At 50.9% G+C, this 6,957-nt stretch overlaps 1 protein-coding gene across 3 annotated transcripts in view; it reads right to left on the reverse strand.

Annotated features, from left to right (window-relative positions):
* Positions 1 to 6,195, reverse strand: part of LOC141055780 (uncharacterized) — a 79,860-nt gene extending 73,665 nt beyond the window's left edge. For 2 of the 3 annotated variants that reach the window (XM_073552485.1, XM_073552483.1), the window contains exon 1: positions 5,937 to 6,057. The gene's annotated coding sequence lies outside the window, so the exon portion shown is untranslated. The other variant, XM_073552484.1, reaches the window with a different exon arrangement.
* Positions 6,196 to 6,957: the final 762 nt, after the last annotated feature.

The raw sequence follows: 6,957 nt of genomic DNA on the forward strand, positions 1-6,957 counted from the left end.
TTCCCCCAATGGATGCCAATCTGGGTCAACAACTGGGTCATCCATCACCTCCTCTTCTATGTCATGTGCACCTTTCTCTGTGTCACCGTGTATGGTGGTATAGTGTGCGGGAAAGGGCACCTGAGTCTCATCAGGGTCAAAATCTGGCTCTGTACACTGCGAGGACAATGTAGTGCTCTGAGTGAATGTACCAGCAGAATCATCCATCAGCGGCTGTGCATCAGTGCACTCCATGTCAGATTCATCTTGGCCTGGGTAATTCACCATTTGACTTGATAATCCAGGCATGGTATGTGAAAACAGCTCCATGGAGTAATCAGTAGTATGGCCTGCGTCATCCTTCAATCTTGGTTGGGGTGAAGGACACAAGGAAAGGTGTGGTTCATGATGAACATGAGCCTCCAATGACGACTCAGTGCTTTTACTTTTTACAACTGAAGAAGAGGAGGCGATAGAGCTGGAGGCTGAGTCAGCAATGTAAGACAAAACTTTTTCCTGATGCTCTGCCTTTAAAAGCGGTTTGCCAACTCCTAGAAAACTAAGCGTTCGAGGCCTTATGTAGACAGACGATGACGCAGGGTCAGCACCTCCTGCATTTGGTCCTATTTTGCTCTTGCCACTACCATCAGATCCACCACCAACACCATCATTACCAGCTGCCAACCCCCGCCCAATTCCACGGCCTCTTCCACCAGCCTTCCTCATTTTTGGTAGAAATGTAGACAAAATCCAACAAACTATATAGTAATGTAAAACAAGGTACAAGGTGTCTATAGGACAGGGGAGTTTTAGAATTTCTGCACACACTTGTGGACAGTGGACACATGTGGATTGTGTGCGGCCCACTGATATCTGAGCGCTATGTGACACGCTCGATGGCACAGCTGCCTGTGACCAAAGTGACGAGAGGATAATGGAGATTTTGAATCTCTGCGTACACTTGTGGACAGTGGACACTTGTGGATTGTGTGCGGCCCACTGATATCTGAGCGCTATGTGACACGCTGGATGGCACAGCTGCCTGTGACCAAAGTGACGAGAGGATAATGGAGATTTTGAATCTCTGCGTACACTTGTGGACAGTGGACACTTGTGGATTGTGTGCGGCCCACTGATATCTGAGCGCTATGTGACACGCTCGATGGCACAGCTGCCTGTGACCAAAGTGACGAGAGGATAATGGAGATTTTGAATCTCTGCGTACACTTGTGGACAGTGGACACTTGTGGATTGTGTGCGGCCCACTGATATCTGAGCGCTATGTGACACGCTCGATGGCACAGCTGCCTGTGACCAAAGTGACGAGAGGATAATGGAGATTTTGAATCTCTGCGTACACTTGTGGACAGTGGACACTTGTGGATTGTGTGCGGCCCACTGATATCTGAGCGCTATGTGATACGCTCGATGGCACAGCTGCCTGTGACCAAAGTGACGAGAGGATAATGGAGATTTTGAATCTCTGCGTACACTTGTGGACAGTGGACACTTGTGGATTGTGTGCGGCCCACTGATATCTGAGCGCTATGTGACACGCTCGATGGCACAGCTGCCTGTGACCAAAGTGACGAGAGGATAATGGAGATTTTGAATCTCTGCGTACACTTGTGGACAGTGGACACTTGTGGATTGTGTGCGGCCCACTGATATCTGAGCGCTATGTGACACGCTCGATGGCACAGCTGCCTGTGACCAAAGTGACGAGAGGATAATGGAGATTTTGAATCTCTGCGTACACTTGTGGACAGTGGACACTTGTGGATTGTGTGCGGCCCACTGATATCTGAGCGCTATGTGACACGCTCGATGGCACAGCTGCCTGTGACCAAAGTGACGAGAGGATAATGGAGATTTTGAATCTCTGCGTACACTTTTGGACACTGGACACTTGTGGATTGTGTGCGGCCCACTGATATCTGAGCGCTATGTGACACGCTCGATGGCACAGCTGCCTGTGACCAAAGTGACGAGAGGATAATGGAGATTTTGAATCTCTGCGTACACTTGTGGACAGTGGACACTTGTGGATTGTGTGCGGCCCACTGATATCTGAGCGCTATGTGACACGCTCGATGGCACAGCTGCCTGTGACCAAAGTGACGAGAGGATAATGGAGATTTTGAATCTCTGCGTACACTTGTGGACAGTGGACACTTGTGGATTGTGTGCGGCCCACTGATATCTGAGCGCTATGTGACACGCTCGATGGCACAGCTGCCTGTGACCAAAGTGACGAGAGGATAATGGAGATTTTGAATCTCTGCGTACACTTGTGGACAGTGGACACTTGTGGATTGTGTGCGGCCCACTGATATCTGAGCGCTATGTGACACGCTCGATGGCACAGCTGCCTGTGACCAAAGTGACGAGAGGATAATGGAGATTTTGAATCTCTGCGTACACTTTTGGACACTGGACACTTGTGGATTGTGTGCGGCCCACTGATATCTGAGCGCTATGTGACACGCTCGATGGCACAGCTGCCTGTGACCAAAGTGACGAGAGGATAATGGAGATTTTGAATCTCTGCGTACACTTTTGGACACTGGACACTTGTGGATTGTGTGCGGCCCACTGATATCTGAGCGCTATGTGACACGCTCGATAGCACAGCTGCCTGTGACCAAAGTGACGAGAGGATAATGGAGATTTTGAATCTCTGCGTACACTTTTGGACACTGGACACTTGTGGATTGTGTGCGGCCCACTGATATCTGAGCGCTATGTGACACGCTCGATGGCACAGCTGCCTGTGACCAAAGTGACGAGAGGATAAGGGAGATTGGACTGCTTTTAAAAAAGCAGTTTGCGGAGCAGTGGGTAAACAGCAATGCCAGCGTGTCAGGAAGCCTTAGAAGGCAGCCCAACAACCAACACCACTGATACACCACAATATAGCCTCCCCTTGCACTGCACACACAGTGACTTGTGTGTTGTGCAGGCCAAATCGCTAGCAGCAGAAGCAGTTTTTTTGTCTTCTTCCCTGCCTAACGCTCTCCCTACAGAATCAGCAGCAACCTCTCCCTATACTAAGATCGGCAGAAGTAAGATGGCGGTCGGCGTGCACGCCCTTTTATACCCCCTGTGACGCCCACCAAAGCAAGCCAATCACTTGCATGCCCTTCTGAAAGATGGTGGTGACCCGTGCCTATGTCATCACGTTGCCCACAGTGTCCGTGGATCCTGATTGGCTGAAAAAGAGCGCAAAACAAACTTTTGAAACGCGACTTTGGCGCGTAAGTCGCCGACCTCGTGGCCGACCTCATCCTAGGGTCGGGTTTCGTTTCATGAAACCCGACTTTGCCAAAAGTCGGCGACTTTTGAATTTTTTCGACCCGTTTCGCTCAACTCTACTGTCTGCCGATTTTGTACCTCTGCCGCCCGCCTGGTTTAGCCCTGGACTCCTGACTAATCCTTCGGTTCCGTTAATTTATCCCTTTCTGGCGACTGTCCTGCTCTGGTCCACTGTTCTTATACAGACAGCTACCTTCTGGGCTCTGCTGTAATTCCAGATGTATAGGGGTAAATGGTCTCGGGGTTGCTCGGGGTGCTGTCTCAATTGTAGTCCAGACTCGCACCAGACGGTCGTCACAATTATACTATACAGTTCAGTCCTCCTTGGTGTGGGGTCCTCCTGCACACCATTAGGGAAAACTACTCCCAGTCCTTTACTTCTGTGGGAAGTACAGCTTCTCCCCACAGCACCACACACACACTGAACCACAGGTTCTGGTATATTGTCATATGTGCTGGGCACGTGATCATGACATCCCTGCAGGTCCTCAAACACCTGCAGGTCCTGCAGGTAGAGGGGTACAGTGACCACCCTCCTGCCTGCACTGCGGGTGCTCACATGAAACCGTTCCATTAAACTCTGTAAATGGCCTCTCAGCACATAGTGTGCTGGAAGCAAAAGGAAAAAAAAACACTCCGATTTCACATCACTGACCACTGCCTGCTCAGTGAGACTTACCTCCCTTCCTCTACATAGCTAGTGACTCTGTCACACTCTGTATACTACCCATAACGAACAGTTTTCTCAAAACTTTACATATGAGATAGGAAAATATTAGCCCAAATATGAAACAAAATATAAAACTGATACTAGTTAATAATAAAAAAAATATAGTGGAAAATATTATGCCTTCTATATCAGTTCCTGCCTTTTGTAAATGGTTGAAACACAAGAAAACACAAAATGACAAATTTGCAAAAAATACTCTGCAGTAAAAAAACATGACAGTAATCAGCAAGTGCTGTATAACGACGAATACAGGGTATTTAGTCGATACGTTTTTTGCAAAAAATGTATACCAAGCCACTCCACCTCGTCACGGTAGCAAATGTCACATATGTTTTTAATCCTTTTGTAAAAATGTAACCTTTGCCACAGGGTTAGTTGGTGTCCACACAGGGGCTTCTGCCTCATGGGTCTAGTACCCATAAGGCGGTATGCTCACATTGCGTTTTTTAAGCGTTTCCGCCGTGTTTTTGCCGCTGAGGAAACGCTTAAAAAACGCTAACAAAGCGTATCCCCATGCAATCCTATGGGATTCCGCAGTTACTGTGCCCATGCTGTGGATTCTTCCGCTACAGAATCGCATCGCGGTAAAATCCGCAGCATGTCCATTAATTTTGCTGAATCGCGGCGATTTCGCCACCATAGGATTGCATTGAAACGCCCACTTTCCGCATGTGGCTGTGTCCACCATGCGTAAAGTGAGCGCTTCATGTGCGGATGGTACCCAGGGTCTGGAGGAGAAGAGACTCTGCTCCATGCCCTGGGTACCATATTCCTGTAAAAAATAGAATTAAAATAAAAAATAGGGATATACTCACCCGCTGTCGACCCCCGAAGTCCTCTCGGCCCTCACGGTGCTGCCAGCAAGTTCCGTTCCCGGGGATGCAGTGCTCGAACGACGCGGTCACGTGACTGCTACGTCATCAGAGGTCATTCGCGCAATGCATCCCTGGGAACTGAGCTTGCTGGCAGCTCCGCTGAGGGCCGGGAGGACTCCGGGGACCGACAGTAGGTGAGAATATCCATATCTTTTACTGTTGATGCTGCATAGGCAGCATCAATAGTAAAAAGTTGGTCACACTTGTCAGGCACGAGGCCCTATGCTTGACAAGTGTGACCAACCTGTCAATCACTTTTCCAACTGATGCTTCAAATCGCTTGGAAAAGCGCAAACATTCTAAAAGCTGAAACACTTGTTTTGCTAGAAAATGCATGCGAACTCCACATGTGTTTTACCCGTGGCGGGGAGTTGCGGAAATGCTGCGGACAATTCCGCAGCGTTTCTGCAATGTGGGCACAGAGCCTAAGGGGGCTTCCTTCCAGCTTCACCCATCCACTCTTCTAGATCATGGTCAAGAGTAGAATCGAGTTGGCTTGGGAGGAAAGCTCCTAATGTCACCGTGTATTCTTCTGTCCTCGCCCCACGGTCCCCTGTTGCGTCTACCAGTTGCAGACCCGACCTGCATCTGAGAGATTGCAGAAATAGGAGATTTAACCAGAAACTATTTAAAATGGCGCAGAGATAAAGTCCAACACAAGGGGCGGAAAATATACGGTGTTTGGTCGTCGTTGGATTAACAAGATTCGGTTTGTCTGTAATGGGACAGATAAACGGAATATCTGAATGGATGTGTGAACAGAGCCCTAAGTATACCCCGGAAAGGAAACCCTGAAAAACACAGCCCAGCCAGGAAGAAAGGCGCCCGACATACTGAGGTACCGGAGGAAAACAGAAAAGAGCTTTGCTTTCTGGAATACGAGGAAAAGTACTAGAAATCTCAGCTAGTGAGGCCGAAGGGTCCCGGCAACTGCGCCCCTGGCAGGCCTCACAGACCCCAATGTTTATTCTGTGAGAGACTATGCTGAAAAAAACAAGCAGCGCATAGAGGTCATCTGTGAGGAGCTACAGCCTTACCAGAAGACACTATCGACATGGTGCCGAGAACTGGATCACACACCAATCACAAAGACTTGTGTCTTGTGTGACCCAAATGTGACCACCGACTAATCCTGAGGGAATAAAGGGCCACTCCAGCACCTACCTCCACCTGCAGAGCCGCACTCCACATATATGGCTGCTCTGTGCGCACAGGACCTGGGATGAGGTCACAGGAGGGGAGGAGTCAGGGGTCACATGATCAGGGGCCTCAGTGTATGCAGGACTCTGCTGTGCTGGTTGTCATGGTGCTGGATGAGGGGAAGTTTCTGTGTGGGGTCAGGAGGGGTTTACAGGGTGGATGTAGCAGAGCTGCGTGTGTGCGAGGAGTACGGAGCGGAGCCGTGTGTGTACGAGGTGTACGGAGCGGAGCCGTGTGTGTACGAGGTGTACGGAGCGGAGCCGTGTGTGTACGAGGTGTACGGAGCGGAGCCGTGTGTGTACGAGGTGTACGGAGCGGAGCCGCGTGTGTACGAGGTGTACGGAGTGGAGCCGCGTGTGTACGAGGTGTACGGAGCGGAGCTGTGTGTGTACGAGGTGTACGGAGCGGAGCCGTGTGTGTACGAGGTGTACGGAGCGGAGCCGTGTGTGTACGAGGTGTACGGAGCGGAGCCGTGTGTGTACGAGGTGTACGGAGCGGAGCCGCGTGTGTGCGAGGTGTACGGAGCGGAGCCGCGTGTGTGCGAGGTGTACGGGGCGGAGCCGTGTGTGTACGAGGTGTACGGAGCGGAGCCGCGTGTGTACGAGGTGTACGGAGCGGAGCCGTGTGTGTACGAGGTGTACGGAGCGGAGCCGCGTGTGTACGAGGTGTACGGAGCGGAGCCGCGTGTGTGCGAGGTGTACGGAGCGGAGCCGTGTGTGTACGAGGTGTACGGGGCAGAGCCGTGTGTGTACGAGGTGTACGGAGCGGAGCCACGTGTGTACGAGGTGTACGGAGCGGAGCCGCGTGTGTACGAGGTGTACGGAGCGGAGCCGCGTGTGTGCGAGGTGTACGGAGCGG

The sequence above is a fragment of the Dendrobates tinctorius genome, unplaced genomic scaffold, assembly GCF_039654945.1.
Source record: "Dendrobates tinctorius isolate UK_male_01 unplaced genomic scaffold, ASM3965494v1 ptg000192l, whole genome shotgun sequence".
Taxonomy (NCBI): Eukaryota; Metazoa; Chordata; class Amphibia; order Anura; family Dendrobatidae; genus Dendrobates; species Dendrobates tinctorius.